Raw genomic sequence first — 17393 nt, 5'->3', positions numbered from 1 at the left:
TGGGCCGAGCTGGGACAGAGGATCAACACACCCGCGTTCTTGACTGTGTCCGTTTCACAGGACAGCAAACAAGCCTTGGCTGGCGATTCATTACCTTCCTCTGGTATGTAATCTTCCCCCCCGTTTCAGATTTATCTGTAGGGGGAGCTTAAAAAATGCCTAACGCCACAGAGTCATTACTGGTTGGGGTCATTGCATAAATAGATTAAAGTAATTTTTTACCCCTGAATCTGCACAACGACTCTTATGGAACACATAATATTATAGGTTTCCGAGTAAGTAGAAAATGTCCAAGGCTATGAATCATTTGAACAGCACTGTAAATCCAGTTTAATGTTGAATTAATGGAACATCGGCGTCTTTGGGGATTAAATATTGAGGTATTTCAATTAAGCCTAATTCAGCTCTGAGCCTAACTTGTTTCTAGAGTAGTGACTGAAGAATTTCTAATGGTTTTTAGCAATCGGAGCGCGGTCATATTTGTTCTCTGACTGGGAGAGGACAATATAACAAGAGTTGCTAGACACATTCCCTGCCCACAAGGAGATTGCAGTAGAGGACAGGTTTGCAGTCTAAAGGAGGAGCTTAAAGTGCTCTGCACGTGGTAAGCTCTCTATTCATTCAGGTGTATTTATTGAGTGCTTACTGTGTGCGAAACACTGCACTAAGCGCTTAGGAAGCTCTCTCTGAGAACCTTGTATTTACCCCACCACTTAGAACGGGGAATGTGACTATCGACCCTGCTATATTGTTCTCTCCCCAAGTTTTTAGTACAGTGCTCCGAGCACAGTACGTGCTCAGTAAATACCACTGATCGATTAATTGATTTGTTCTTGATGGAAGAGACAGTGACAAGCCTGCATTTCCCTTTCGAGACCGGTGGGGAGAAAAGAGACTAAAACATTCCTGTTTTCTGGTAATCCATGCTCCGAGCAGATTTAAGGGCCCTGCGATTGCACTGAAAAAAATGAAGTCGTTATGAAACGTGCTACAGAGTACCTTTGTAGATCCCGTTGTTCATTCAGAAAGGTGTTTAGGTCACGGTGAACAATCTGTTCCTTATTAGCAGCCTGCTCTCAACCTTTCACCTCTCCTCGCCCTATTCCGTGCTCTCACCGAGAGTCGAATCCAGTGAGGAGGCACTCTGAAAATTCAAACAAAATCCATAACATCTCGTGAGCACCGACAAAGCAGAGACAAGGAGAATTTATCTTCCCAACTCTTCTCTTGTAACAATCCCTCAGTTCCATTGGCCTAGCGTCTGCTGTGATGCTGCGATTGTAAGATCTAGACTGGTAGCTCGTTGTGGGCGGGGAAATGTGTCTGTTGTGTTACTGTACTCTCCTGCGCGCTTAGTTTAGTGATTTGCACACATTAAGAGCTCAAAAAATACGATTGAATGAATGCTAGTTAGGCCACCCCCTCTAGCCTTCAAAGTTTTACTGAAAGCACATCTCCTCCAAGAAGCCTTCCCTGACTAAGCCGTCATTTCCCCCCTCCCACTCCCTTCTGCATCACCCTGACTTACTCCTTTTATTCACCCCCTCCCTCAGCCCCACAGCACTTAAGAATAATAATGTTGGTATTTGGTAAGCGCTTACTATGTGCAGAGCACTGTTCTAAGCGCTGGGGTAGACACAGGGGAATCAGCTTGTCCCACGTGGGGCTCACAGTTCTAATCCCCATTTTACAGATGAGGGAACTGAGACACAGAGAAGTGAAGTGACTCGCCCACAGTCACACAGCTGACAAGTGGCAGAGCTGGGATTCGAACCCATGACCTCTGACTCCAAAGCCCGGGCTCTTTCCACTGAGCCACGCTGCTTCTCTACCATATCTGTCATTTATTTGTTTCTGTTAATATATGTCTCTTCCCCTAGATTGTTAGCTCATGGAGGGCAAGGAATATATCTGTTAAATTATTGGATTGTATTCTCCCAAGCACTTAGTACAGTGCCCTGCACAGAGTAAGTAGTTCATACATAAGTTAACATACACCGTTAACAAGAACAACAAACATAACTTTAATCAGTGGTGTTCATTGAGCACTTAGCATGTGCAGAGCATCGTACCAAGCGCTCGGGAGAGTACAAATCAATAAAATCAGCAGGTACGCTCCCTGCCCATAATGAGCTTACGATTGTTTTGGATGAATGTCTATTATTGATGAATATTATGACTCTCTTAGCGTAGCTGACAGATGAGGGGTAATTTCACTGTAGGCCTTTTATTTGGGAGGAGAAAGCAGAATTTTAATTCCGTTCATTTCCGTCTCTGAGGAGTAGAAATGATGTCTCATCACACGGTTAATTTTAAGTGGTATGTACAGAATTACAAGTAATAACTACATACGTTTGGACAATTACTCCCAAGGATAGTGTTGCGTTTGAGATTCTTGGTTCTTAAGTATGTGTTCCAGAGCATCCAGGAAAAGGAGATTTAGTTAATAAGTGCAGACCCTATTTGGATTTAATCACGCAGCCCTGAGCTGTTCTGAATAACTCAGAAGCAGCGTAGGCTAGTGGAAAGAACACAGGCCTCGGACCCAGAGGATCTGGGTTCATTCATTCATTCATTCAATCGTATTTATTGAGCGTTTACCGAGTGCATAGCACTGTATTAACCACTTGGGAGAGTACAATAGAACAGTAAATGGAGACATTCCCTGCCCGTAACAAGTTTATAGTCTAGAAGGGGGGAGACGGACGTTAATATAAGTAACTTGTGGATATGGTCGTAAGTGGTGTGGGGCTGGGATCGGGGATGAATGAAGGGAGCAAGTCAGGGAGATGCAGAAGGGAGAGGGAGAAAAGGAAAAGAAGGCTTAGTCAGGGAAGGCCTCTTGGAGGAGACGGGCCTTCAATAAGACTTTAAAGGGGGAGAGAGCAAACGTCTGTCGGATTTGAGGAGGGAGGACGTTCCAGGACAGGTAGGATGTGGGCGAGAGGTCAGTGCTCTACCTGTTCCGTGACCTTCAATAAGCTGTTTAAATTCTCTGGGCCCCAGTGACCTCATCTGTAAAATGGGGACGAAGATGGTGAGCCCCACGTGGGACAGGGACTGCGTCCAACCTGACTAGCTTATATCTTCCCCATCGCTTAGTACAGTGCCCCGCGTATAGTAAGCACGTAACAATACCGTAATTATCATCATTACCTTTAAAACACTTGTTGTAGTCACTCGGGCTGTGGAAACTCTTGGTTTGTCTCAGGGACAAACCACTGCTCAGATTTGCCACAAGAATTGAACCTATAAAACGTCAAAGTGGCTGATGGACAGATCTGGATTTTGGAGCTGGCTCTTCTAGACCAAGCTCACTGTGGGCAGGGAATGTGTCGTCTAACTCTGTTGTATCGTACTCTTCCAAAGACTTAGTACGGTGCTCCGCACTCAGTAAGCGTTCAGTAAATACCACTGATTGACTGGCCAGATTTCAATTATGACTGCAGGTGTGAAAATTTGGGGGATTTTAGGGAATTGTAGCTAGACAGCTACAACTTTAAGGTGTTTGCCGGTCTCACGTCTCGTAAGAATCAGCGTGTCTTAGAGGATAGAGCCCGGGCCTGGGAATTAGAAGGAACTGGGTTCCAGTCCTGGCTTTGCCGCATGTTTGCTGTGTGATCTTGGGCCAGTCAGTTCACTTCTCTGGGCCTCAGTTACCTCATCTGTAAAATAGGGATTAAGAGTACGAGCCCCACGTGGGACAGGGACTGTGTCCAACCCGATTAACTTGTGTCTACCCCAGCGCTTAGAACAGTATTTGGCACATAGTAAGTGCGTAACAAGTAGTAGTATCATTCTTATTATCGTCAGAATTTTGGGATAAGCCAGAACAGGAATCCAGCTCCAAATGCTTTTTTTTAAAATGGTATGTGTTAAGTCCTTACTATATGCCAGGCAGAGTAATAAGCGCTGGGGAAGATCCAAGCTAAGCAGGTCCTTGTCCCATACTGGGCTCACAGTCCTATACTGGGCTCACAGTCTTAATCCCCATTTTACAGATGAGGTAACTGAAGTATGGAAAAATGAAGTGACTTGCCCAGGGTCACAGAGAAGACAAGCAGCAGAGGTGAGATTAGAATCCGTGACCTTATGACTCCTAGGCCTGGGCTCTATCCACTAAACCATGCTGTTTCCCCAGTACCACAGTTTTTATATTATTACATCCCTCCTTTGTTTTTTTTCCTCTGTTCTTTTTTTTCCTTAATCATCTGGTTCCATTTATTTCATTCAATATGCAGGGATTTACTCTTTGGTCTAACTCTGCCTTTCCCACATAATAATAAAGCCTTTGGAAATATTACTTCAGTCGTTTTATGGGCGCTGTTCTTTCCCTAGGGTACAATCTCCTTGATATGTTTTGTTTATTTTGCTCCAGAATGGGCTTCTTGCATACTTTGGAGAGTTGGAGGTTAATTTATCTGTTTGAGTTTTTTTAATGGCCCTTGTTCCACACTGGGATCAAGACCTAGTAACTCTCTTGCCCTCTCCCACGTGTTCAGTAGTGTGTGACACAGAGTAAGCGCCGAGTAGATACCACTGATGGGTTGATCAAAGGCAGGTTATACAATGTTTTGTCTGTTAAAACACACTGGGCCACCCAGCTTTTGTTATTCTATTTTAATGGTATTTGTTAAGCGCTTACTATGTGACAAGCAACCTTCTAAGCGCTGGGGTGGATATAAGCAAGTCAGGCCAGACCCAATCCCTATCCCCACTCGGAGCTCACAGTCTAATTAGGAGGGAGAACCGGTGTTGAATCTCTATTTTACAGTTGAGGGAACTGAGGCATAAAGAAGCGAAGCGACTTACCCAGGGTCACTCAGGAGACAAGTGGTGGAGCAGGGATTAGAACCCAGGTCTTGAGAGACGGTTTAGGATGAAGGCGGGCAACAGAGATTGGACAAGAGGAGCATAAAGGTTGGGAAAGTTTACAACTGTTGGTTTCTCTTTTACAACTGAAGAGGTGAGGTTGTTAGAGGGGAAGAAGATGGAGGATGGAAGAGAGGGGAAGGGGCATTCCGCTGAATTCCTCTCGTGGTTTTGTTACCCCTACCGAGAAGACTGAGGGAAGACCCTCGGTTCCCGACGTCGTTACCACGAGAGGCCTGATGTGCCTAAATGCGAGATTGTCAGCCTCATCAGGCCTAAGCAACCAGAATAGAAAGTGCTTTTTCATACTCCCCCAGAGTCAATTAAAATACAGTAATGCTGACATCTGCAGAATACGGGATGATCAAAGCCAGCTTCTGACATAAAAACAGTGTGTTTGGTGGAGGAGTGACACAGGTGTAACAGGTCAGGTAATTATGAGGAAACCTATGATGTATCTGTTGCAATTGCTTAGCTTGTTCCCATTATCACGGCCATCAAACGGAACAGCTTTTTCACTTCTCCTGACGGATCTCAAAGCAAGCGACACCCTCACTCTCCTGATACACTTGGCATCTCGGGAGTCGGCTGAATTAATTTGACAGTAAATAGGTGTGAGTGGTTGCTTCCTCCTTTTTGAAATATATATATATATATATATTCTGAAAAAATTGCACTGGGCCAGTTTTTAGCATTTCTGGCAGTAGTTGAGCTAAACCGGGGCCCCTATTTATCAGTCAGCTGGGCATCTCCCCTCTCCTCCACCCCCATGTGGAGTTTCTCACACACGCGCTTTATTGTCGTTTTACCGTTTGCGCGGAAATGGCTCGTTTACAAAGCCGTCCGCATCAGCCTGAACGCGTGCATTCATTACGATGATTAAGGAATTCACCCATTTTTTTTTGCCTTGATGTGTTTATTAAATTAATGAAGCAAGTTGACAGATGAGCCTGCCTGCTTAGGGTTACAGTTAGGAGAAAGCCATGGGTGCCTTTCAGTTAGCTGCCTATTTCCTCTTTGGCTAACATTCTAATTGGCTTAATGGATTTTCAGTTTGTATGCCCTGTTTACCCCCCTTCTCTAAAGCAGACTAATTATGGCTTTTTACATTACATTCTAATAGATTTCAATTTATCTCCTCTAAATTATCACAATAATTACAGTAATAAATTAGGCCTATAGATGCCATTAATCACAACGGTTTGAAGCTGGCATCGGAGCTGCCTAGCTCAGATGGGACTGGGAGAATGTTTATTCAGAAGCACACTTCACCCTCCCAGTTCTCCTGAATTGACAGCGTGGGGGAGCGAGGCGTTCGTGGGTGAATTTGGGGTGAACTTTTGTGGGTTCTCTGATCATTTCAAAGAGAGTACTAAACGGAAGAAGGGGGGAGACACAATCCGGTTGAGAGGCGGGGGAATAAATAAAAACAGCCATTTTGGGGTTGTGATTTGTTCTGGACTGGTTGCTAGTGCTTGAGAAATATGATGATGATCGATTAATGGTATTTATTGAGCGCCTGCTGTATGCAGAACACTGTACTAAGCTCACGGAGGGTACAGTCCAACAGAGTTGCTTGAACTGCTCACATGAAGCGTGCAGTTCAGGTGGAGAGACTTTTACAAAGAATAATGGATCACAGATCTGAGGTAGGCAAGGTGATTGAATGCTTTTAAAGCACGTCAGAGATTCATTCATACATTAGTATTTACTGAGCGCTTGCCGTAGGCAGAGCACTGTACTTAGCGCTTGGGAGAGCACAATGCAACAATAAACAGAGACGTTCCCTGCCCACAACGAGCTTACAGTCTAGAGGAGGTGACGGTCAGTGCTCAGGTTTTGGGAAGGGGATGACAGCAGAGGGCGAAGCGGTGCGGCCTAGTGGATAGATTACAGGCCTGGAAGTTATGAGATCTGGGTTCTAATCCCGACTCCGCCACTTGTCTGCTGTGGGACTTTGGGCAAGTCACTTCACATCCCTGGGCCTCGTTTTCCTCATCTGTCAGGTGGGGTTGAAATACTTGTTCTCCCTCTGCCTTAGACTGTGAGCCCCGTGTCCCCAAGGACTGCGTGTAATGGACACTCTGTTGTTTCTTCCCCAGTGCTTAGCACACTGCTTGGCACCTAATAAACACTCAAACAAATGTTGCAATTATCATTAGAAAAGGTGCCAAGCACCGTAGGCCCTAAATGCAACGAGACAGAAGAGGCAACACCTACCAAGAAAGAGAAGAGAACTTGAGTCACTCACTGGATTTATCGGAAACGCTGCTTACGCCGATAAAATCTCACCTTCAGGAGAGCCAGCTTCAAATCCGAGAGTCACCTACAGGGAACTCTTGCTGACGAAATCCTTTTGCTTCTCTGGGCCTCAGTTCCCGCATCTGTAAAATGGGGATGAAGACTCCGAGTCCCATGCGGGACAGGGACTGTGTCCAACCCGATTAGCTACTCCAGCGCTTAGTACAGCGCCTGACACGTAGTAAGCGCTTAACGAACACCCCAACTGTTGCTATTGCTGTCGTTTCAGTCGGCTCTTCGGGCCGCTTCCTTGGGAGAGCTGCTTAAGGCGGTCGTCCTGTAATGGTGGAAAGATCTCAACCCAGAGCTCACATAGAACGGCGCCGAGGCCAGCGACGCAAACCCTAGTAACTTTCCCCCATTCCCATTTTGTAATCCGAGGGGCGTTTTGGGAAAGAAGTCAGCGGAATGAAGCGAAAGCGATGGTCCACACTATTAGGAAATGAGTGGGAAGAATTAAAATTATGATCGGTAGAGACAGACTTTTTCCCTAACGGAACCTGGGTCAACCACACACATACACACACCCCATCAACCCCTTCCCTTCCCTATTACTGTTCCAGAGGCACGGAGAGATCCTCGCCGCTCAACGCTCCACTTTTTCTTTATCACACCGCAGCATTTCAGGGTGAGAAATTTGAAACCGAATCTCCTTATGGTGCAGACAGGGTGTCCGGTTGTATTCTCTCCCACGCCACAGAGACAAAGGGAACGATCCATTTTTCCTGATAGAAGCCAACAGTTCGTAAGAGGTTTGAGATGAGTGCGAGGAGACAATTTGCCTAGAGAATGCCCGAGGAGCAAGGCAGCCTCACTTTTCGCGGAATGAGTCTGTCAGCTGGCATCTTGCTGTAATTGCTTCCCATGGCAGGGTCTTCTGTGGCTGAGGGAGGACCTTTCTCGTCAACCCGAGAATCAATTTTTACAGGCGCCGAATGATAATTGTTTGCTAAGGCCGAAAGAGGCTGGAGCGGCGATCGGCACTCATTAATCTGGGATTGCGGTCTGATAGCTCGCCGTATTTGGAGAAGGAGGCCGGCGGGAGGGAAGGCTTTCTTCGTCAAGAAGGAGCCAACGAGACGGACGACAAATTGAGAATCCGGTCGCGAGGCCCGGAACCAAAGCCTGAGTTGTTTGTTCCTCAGGATGCTCGGGTCAATTTGAATTTCTTTTCCTCGGTCAGATAGGACCTCTCCTCGGAATAACGTTTCCGTTTGTCTTCGAATGCCCCGTTCATTTTGGTAACCGGATTGTAATACGCCAACGGAGTTGGAGGGAAGGTCGGGTTAGAAAGAGAGAGGGTAGGGTCAGGGGAATCTCACCTGAGCCGTTAATTTGAACAGAAAGGAACGACAGTTCTAATCCCAGGTGCGAACAGGGTTTCGGCCGGGGTAGGGGATGATTTCCCAATATCCTCGTGCTGATATGGATCTGTTGTTTTTCACCGGGAGAAATGATCGGACAGAGAAGCAGCGGGGTCTAGTGGCTAGAGCCCGGGCCTGGGAGTCTGAAGGACCTCGTATCTAAGTCCGTCTCTTCCGCTGGTCTGCTGTGTGACCTTGGGCAAGTCACTTTACTTCTCTGGGCCCCAGTTCCCTCATCTGTAAAATGGGGATGAAGACCGTGAGCCCCCTGTGGGACAGGGGCTCTGATCGACCCGATTAGCTTGTATCAACCGCAGCGTTTAATATCGTGCCTAACTGTCCTCTAGCCTGCAAGCTCGTGTCGGCTGATTCTGTTGTATCGCATTCTCCCAAGCGCTTAGCGCAGTGTTCTGACACAATAAGTGCTCAGTGGATACCCCTGAATGATTGATTAAAAGTAATAATAATGTTGGTATTTGTTGGTATTTGTTAAGCACTTACTACGTGCAGAGCACTGTTCTAAGCGCTGGGGTAGATACAGGGGAATGAGGTTGTCCCACATGAGGCTCACAGTCTTCACCCCCATTTTACAGATGAGGGAACTGAGGTACAGAGAAGTGAAGTGACCTGCCCACAGTCACACAGCGGACAAGGGCCAGAGTTGGGATTCGAACCCGTGACCTCTGACTCCCAAGCCCGGGTTCTTTCCACTGAGCCACGCTCCCAGTAGTCCTCATGACGTATCCAGTGAAGGACAGTTTGAGCAGAAAGGTAGAGATTGGAAAGGGGAGAGGTTGGAGGCAGAGAGATGAGGGAGGAGGCTGAGAAATAGTGGTCAGAGAGATGAGAAGCAGCACGGCAGAGCAGATCGAACACAGGCCCGGGAGTCAGAAGGACCTGGGTTCTAATCCCAACTCTGCCACGTGTCCGCTATGTGACCTTGGGCAAGTTACTTCAATCCTCCGTACCTCAGTTACCTAATCTGTAAAGTGGGGATTAACTGCGTCCAAACTGATGTGCTTGTATCTGCTCCGGGAAAATACTTGGAAAATGCTTGCAATTCAGGGGCTTGGCTGGTTTTGTACAAGGGCCCATTACTTGGCTCTGCTTGTGCGTGCAGTGACAGCACGATGTCATGAGGAAGAGGAGCGTGTCCTTCTTGGGGTGATTCAGCAAATAGCATGACAGCCTCCTTTAGAATAAGAGGTTCATCCCAGACCACGAGACTCACTCTCGATCTATTTCACGGTCAATAATGATAACTGTGGCATCTGTTAAGCACCTACTATGTGCCAATCACTATTCTAAGTGCTGGGGTGGATACAAGGTTGCAAAAAGTCTCTGTCCCACATGGGACTCACGATCTTAATCCCCATTTTTTACAGATGAGGTCATTGAGGCCCAGAGAAGTGAAGGGACTTGCCTAAGGTCACACAGCAGAGAAGTGGCGGAGCTGGGATTAGAACCCAGGTCCTTCTGACTCCCAGGCCCGTGCTCTATCCGCTAGGCCATGCTGCTCCCCAGTTTTTTCATCCATAAAATGGGGATAAAATCTCTGTTCTCTTTCCCCCCGTAGACCATCAGCCCTATGTAGGACAGGGATTGCATCTGACTTGATTGATGCGTATCTCCCCCAGCACAGTGCTTAGAACATAGTAAGTGCTTAACAGATACCATAATCATTACCATTAGAAATCCCCTAATTTGTATTCTGACCCAGAGAGAGAAGGTCCCTTAAGTATTCTAAGGTCTTTGCCTCGCTGTTAAACATGAAGGAGTTTCCCATCATCCTCAACTTTCCAAACTTTCTCAGGCTCTGCCTTTTATTTCCCGCTTGGAAACCTGAACCAAATGTAAAAGCACAGGGCTTTCACGGAGGGGAAAAGATCGCTGTTGTTTGTCTTCTTCCTTTCTCTTTCATAGTGAAAGCCTCTCTCTTGTGACAGAAACATGGGGCGCTTTCATACCAATTATTTTGGTGACATCTACACCCAGAACCTCCCACGCCTTCCCGGTGGAAACTTGCAAAATAATTAAGGATTTTTCTCTCCGCCCCCCATTTGCGTAAGCGGCAAACACATCATAGGCTGGGCGAAGCATCCGCTTTGTTTTGAGGAACCTCGGATTTCAGTCCTCTGGGGACGGTGACCCGGATCGCCCCTGTCCACGTTTGCTGGAGAATTTATTTCATCCTGGAACAAAGATCTCCCTTTCCAAATCCGAGCAAAATGCCCGTTCTGAGGCCCTGCCCAGTGATTAACAGCTGTCCAGCTGACGACGATGTCTGATTTGCGCCTTCTGTCCAATCCCGAGGCTTCGGATGACAAAATCTCGGATTTTGTCTGCGGAAAATACATCAGGGTACCGGAGGAGGAGGCATAGGTAATCAAGTCGAAAAGCTGTATTTTCCTGTAAACTGACAGAGGTAGCAAGAGGAGCGGAGTGCCTAGTGGTTAGAGCCTGGGCCTGGAGGAAGAGAGGACTTGGGTTCTAGTTCTGGCTAGGCCACTCGTCTGCTGGGGGACCTTGGGCAAGTCTATTCACTTCTCTGGGCCCTAGTTGCCTCCTCTGGAAAATGGGGATGGAGACTTTGAGCTCCACGTAGGACAGGGACCGAGTCCAACCCAATTAGCTTGAATCTACCCTACCGTTTAATACAGTGCTTGGCACCTAGTAAGCGCTTAACAAATACCACCATTATTATTATTACCACCTACCCCAGTGCTTAGTACTTGCCTGTCAGATAATCGCTTAACAAATACCACAATTATTATTATTATTACTTACCCCAGCACTTAGTACAGTGCCTGGCACATAGTACGCTCCTAACAAATGCTATTTTTTTTTTTTAATGGGAAGATAGGCTGGATCTGGTGAGGAGAAGGCAGACCGATTCAGCTCATCATGGGCGGGAAATGTGTCTGTTTATTGTTGTCCTTTTCCAAGTGCTTAGTACAGTGCCTGGCACATAGCAAGCACTTAACGAATACCAACATTATTATTATTTTTATTACCACCTACCCCAGTGCTTAGTACTCGCCTGGCAGATAAGCGCTTAACAAATACCACAATTATTATTATTATTATTACTTACCCCAGCACTTTGTACAGTGCCTGGCATATAGTACTCTCCTAATAAATGCTGTTTTTTTTAAAAAAAAATGGAGAGATAGGCTGGATCTGGTGAGGAGAAGGCAGACCGATTCAGCTCATCATGGGCGGGAAATGTGTCTATTTATTGTTGTCCTCTTCCAAGTGCTTAGTACAGTGCCTGGCACAAACTGAGCGCTTAACAAATACCATATATAAAAACGTTGAGGGGGTAGACTGGATCCAGTGAGGAGAAGGGAGACCGATTCAGCTCATTTTGGGCAAGGATTATATGGTTTATAGTTATATTGTACTCTCAGTACAATATACAGTAAACATATATTTATTGTACAGTAAGCGCTCAATAAATACGATTGACTGAGTGGTCAGGGCCGGATCCAGGGGGTCGAATTTCTAGGTCAAGATGGTGGAACTAGGGTGCTTTTGGAGAGATGACGTGCAGTCTCCTGGGAAGGAGGATGGTTTGAATGGATTGAGCCTCTCCACGTGTCCTGCTAGACGTAATTCCTGAGCCCGGGTTGCCGAATTCTGATCGACTGCCCTTCTTTTAATCGAACTGTGTCAACGGCGTGGGACGGTCTTTTCTCTACCCTCTGCACGTCAGCCCTGTTTTCTCTTTCCTTGCACTTCCGTGTGTGTATGTGTGTGTGTGTGTGAATGTTTTCTTCTTCCATAATGGAGGGAAAAAATGGCTAGATTAGAAAACTTCAATTAAGCCTTTAAAAAGACCATCTGCTGAAGTCTGGGATTTCGTGTAAACAAAATGCCTGTGTTGGTTACAAACAAATGATCTTATCTATTGTATCGGGTTACAAATTAAAATTAGATTAAGCCACCTTCATGGCACCGCCGCTGAATCTTAAATTTCTTATGGAACCTGAATGTTTGCTGCGAGGATTCATTCAGGCTGATGAGAGACTCATTATTTTTATACCAGCAGTACACACTGGGCCTAGCATAATCAAAGCCTGAGGGTACGTATTAATTATCCTTTTGAATAGTGATGAAATTTTAAAAAGATCTCCTTTAGGCGCACATCATCAGCAGATGAAACAAAGCTTTGCACAGCTTGTGAGCAGTAGATCACATGTGTTTTTACATCTGTTCGGGATATTTCAATTTGAGACACAACGAGCCAAGCTCGGGATTAAAGACGGGCAATAAAGAAACTGGAACCAATAGGCTTCTCTACTGGGGAACGGGGGTGGAGGGTGGGGGGCATGGTTTTCCTCGTTAAGAAATGCGCGACTCTGAATTTTTATCAAGGCGGGTTATGGAGACCGTGGATACGACTGGTACTAGCCGCACCTTAAGGACTACGCGGCGATCGCCTGTAATTCTGGGAAGCGAAATCCGGTTCTGTCGTCTTTCTGAAGATGGTATTTGTTAAACACTTACTACGTGCCCGGCACTGCGCTGAGCGCTGGGATAGGTACGAGTTACTCAGGTTGGACACGGTCTCTGTCCCACTTGGGGCTCCCAGTTTTAATCCCCACTTGGCAGATGAGGTGAGGGAGAAGTGAAGCGACTTGCCCAAGGTCACACAGCAGACAGGTGGCGGAGCCGGGATTGCTTATAAAACTTCGCTGTAATCCGAAATTCTCCCGGCTAGGATGGGGGAATGTTTTCTCGCCTGTCCACATCAGGATAGAGTCATGATTCCATCCAGGAAACTGGGGCCTTGGGAAGCAGCATGGCCTAGTGGAAATCCATCGTATTTATCAAACTCTTCTTACACTACGATGCGTCTTCCAGTTCTGCTGCATTGTACTCTCCCAAACGCTTAGTAAAGTGTTCTGCATGTAGTAAGTGCTCAATAAATATCACTAATGGATTGATTGATCTTAGGGTGTGGAGAGTACAATGTAACAGTGTTGGTAGACATGTTCCCTTCCCACAAGGAGGTATATACCGTGGGTCTGAGAGTCAAAGGACCTGGTTTTTAATCCTGGCTCTGCTACTTGCCTGCTGTGTTACCTTGGGCAGGCTCCTTAACTTCTCTGCGCCTCAGCTTCCTCAGCTGTAAAATGGGAATAAAACACCTGTTGTCCTTCCCACCGAGACTGTGACCCTCACCTGGGACAGGGACCGTGTCTGACCTGATCATCTTGTATCTACCCCTTGGCTCGACATACAGTAAGTGATTAACCAACACGGCAGTTATTTTTGTTTTAAATAATATTTGTTAAGCGCTTACTATGTGCCAAGCACTGTTCTAAGCTCTGGGGGTAGGTGGCTTCACTAGTTTGTTTCCCGAACTACAAAATGGAATTAAATACCTGTTTTATCTCCTCCTTAGACCATAAACCCCCTGTGGGATAGGGTCTGTGTCCAGTCTGGTTGCATTGCACAGTAACTACCCTAGCCATTAGCAGAGTGGTTGGCTCATAGTAGATACCACTCTCATCATTATCAATGGGTAGCCAATCCTCGTTTTACAGATGAGAAAACTGAGACGTTTGCCTTGAGTACTCAGCAAGGAGGAGGCAGAACCGAGACTAAAATCCGGATTCTTTTTTTCTGGTCCTATTTACCCCCCCACTAGGCCAAACAGAAATAATGGGTCGGGGGTCTGAGAAGGGGAAGGAGACACGGGAATATAGCAGACAAAAAACGCTTTCACTTCGGGGTCTCTGAGGCTGTTTCTCAGATGGACACCGCTGAATCGTTCAGTTCCCACCCTCTCTCTTCTTAATAGTATTTGTTAAACGTTTTCTAAATGCCAGGCACTGTACTAAGCGCTGTTCCGCCCGCCCACTTCTCTCATCAAAGGAGATAAACATATCAGCCCTTTCCCGTTGCCTGGGGAGAATTAGATTACAAGTGGAGTGTTTACAAGCAGCAATTGGATTCCAGACGGTAAAACACACACGTAATCGAAAAGGTTTCTAGTTTCATACACGCTTGCTCATTTTTACGTGAGGATGTAATCCAAAATGGCTCCTTGGGAGCTGCTTAGCAGCAAGCAGGAGCTATATCTTTTAAAGGGTTTTTCAGAACTGCATTTTTGTCAATATTTTAGGCAGAAATGTATTCAGTCTGCCCGCATAATTCTGCAGCTGGGTAACGGTGAAGGCTTTTTTTTTTAATGGGCAGGATTTCCCTTAGGAGCTGAAATAGAAAAGTCAGGAAGGGTAAAAAGCATCGTCGGGATATTAAAATAAGTTCCGATGAGGAACAGCTCAGTCGGCTCTTACGATCCCTTTCGTGGAGACGTAGAATGATGTGAGCAGGTCGTGTGTGACTCACTAATCACGGTCCAGGTAGCAAGTGTCCTCTTGGTAGGTTCCAGAGCAAACCAAACCCCTCACCGTCATTCATTCAGTAATATTTATTGAGCGCTTACTCTGTGCAGAGCACTGTATTTAGCGCTTGGAATGAGCAATTTGGCAACAGATAGAGACACTCCCTGCCCAATGACGGGCTCACAGTCTAATCGGGGGAAACGGACGGCAGAGCAAAACAGAACGTAACAAAAACAAGACAGTGTTATCACGATAAATAGAATCAAGTGGCTGATTGATTCAGAAGGTCATGGGTTCGAACCCTAACTCTGCCATTTGTCTGTGCCGTTTGTCTTGGACCAGTCACTTCACTGCTCTGGGCCTCAGTTACCTCATCTGTAAATTGGGAATCGAGACTATGAGCTCCAAGGGGGATAGGGACTATGTCCAACCTGATTTACTTGTATCCACCCCAGCACTTAGTGAAGTGCCTGGCACAAAGTAATGCTTAACAAATACGACCATTATTATTATTATTACTGGCTGGGGAGAAAGCACCCTGTCACTTCTTTTGAAATGCCTGAAAGCATGGGTTCCTCTTTCACAATCAATCAATCGTATTTTTAGGGTGCTTACTGTGTGCAGAGTGCTGTACTAAGTGCTGGGGAGTGTCCAATACAACACAATTAACAGTCACGAACCCTACCCACAATGAGTTTACAAGTCTCTCCCCTATCAGCACCTCTGCTTTCTTCCACCCTTCCAAATCAGCCGTTGTCATTTATTTGTATTTTAATAGTACTTGTTAAGGGCTTACTTTGTGCCAGATGCCATAATAGGTGATGGTAGATATAATAGGTGGGGTAGATATAAGCTTATACTCCCCCAAGCGCTTAGTACTGTGTTTTGTACAAAACAAGTGCTCAATAAATACACTTGAATGAATGGATGAATTTTCCAGATGTAGTAACTGAGGCACAGAGAAGCTAAGTGACTGACCCAAGGTCACACAGCAGACAAGTAGCAGAATTAGAACCCAGGTCCTTCTGAATCCCAAGCTCTATTAGGCCACATTGCTTCTTATTGAACCCGAAAGTCCCTGAGTGAACATCAGACCAACTGATAATGAGAGCCAGCTGCCAGAATCTTACCTAAGAGGTCATTTGGACTGAGGTGTTTTTATATATTTTTTTAATGATACTCGTTAAGCGCTTACCATGTGCCAGACACTGTACTAAGCACTGGGATAGACACAGTCCCTGTAATAATAATGATTGTGGTATTTATTTCCTATGTGCTAAGAGCCTCCAGGATCTTAGCTGTGGGGTCATTTGGACTGAGGTGTTTTTTGTTTTTTTAAATGGTATTCGTTAAGTGCTCACCATGTGCCAGACACTGTACTAAGCACTGGGATAGACACAGTCCCTGTAATAATAATAATAATTGTGGTTGTTTGTTACTCTGTGCTAAGCACTGGGGTAGATAAAGGATAATCAGGTCCCTTATGGGTCTCACTGTCTAATTAGGAGGAAGAAGAGAGATGGAATCCCCATCTTTGCAGATGAGGGAATTGAGGCACAGAGAAGTAAAGCGAGTCACCCAAGGTCGCACAGCAGGCAATTTGCCGAGCCAGGATTAGAACACAGATGGTGCTTCTCGCAAGACCGTGCTCAGTCCGATAGACCACATTGCTTCTTCAGTGCGCTTCCAGTTGCTGAAAGACCAGCTGGAATCCTTTCTAGAGGAACCTGAATGTTAACCCTTCTTAACCCAAATCTCATTTACCACAGTCAGTTCGGTAAAATAAGAAGGGACCAACTTTGTAATATATTGGTTAAAAAAAAAAAGAGCTTGAAGACTGACTTCGTGTGCCACATTTAAGCCTAAAGCAAGTTTTAACGACTGTTATAAACTCCTAAAAATAGGCTTTTGTAGTGGCAAAGTGCTGACACCATTTTATCCAGAGTAGAATGGCACAGCTATAATTAAAAGGACTCGCTGTACTTTGTCTTTGACTAACCCAAATGACTATCAGGTTAACTTACTACAAAGTTTCTGCGTATTATGCTCTCTGCAGGACATAGGAAGCAGTTTTTTTCCTTCACAACCCGGTGTTAATTAAATTGATTGTTGATTGAAGGCTAATCTACGGATGTTGTTCTGTTATTAGTAGAATGGTATTTAGGAACATGACACAGTGGATTAAGCATTGTTAATTGGCTATCTTCACCCCTAGTGGTGAACACAATTTTGCTTTATTTGAACACTGCAAACAAATTACCGTGGCCCTAATGGACTCTGTGACAGTTTTTTTTTCAAGTTTCAATCTAGATTACAGTGTAGAGGGGGAGACAGACATATATATATATAGGCTCTGGGACTGGGAAGGGGGAGGATGAATAAAGGGAGCAAGTCAGGGCCATGCAGAATGGAGTGGGAGAAGAGGAAAGGAGGGTTTAGTCAAGGGAGGCCTCTTGGAAGAGATGCGCTTTCAATAAGGCTTTGAAGTGGTGGGTGAGGA

Source organism: Ornithorhynchus anatinus, chromosome 15, assembly GCF_004115215.2.
Source record: "Ornithorhynchus anatinus isolate Pmale09 chromosome 15, mOrnAna1.pri.v4, whole genome shotgun sequence".
Taxonomy (NCBI): domain Eukaryota; kingdom Metazoa; phylum Chordata; class Mammalia; order Monotremata; family Ornithorhynchidae; genus Ornithorhynchus; species Ornithorhynchus anatinus.
The sequence above is the reverse complement of the archived record's forward strand: the minus strand, read 5'-3'. Positions refer to the sequence as shown.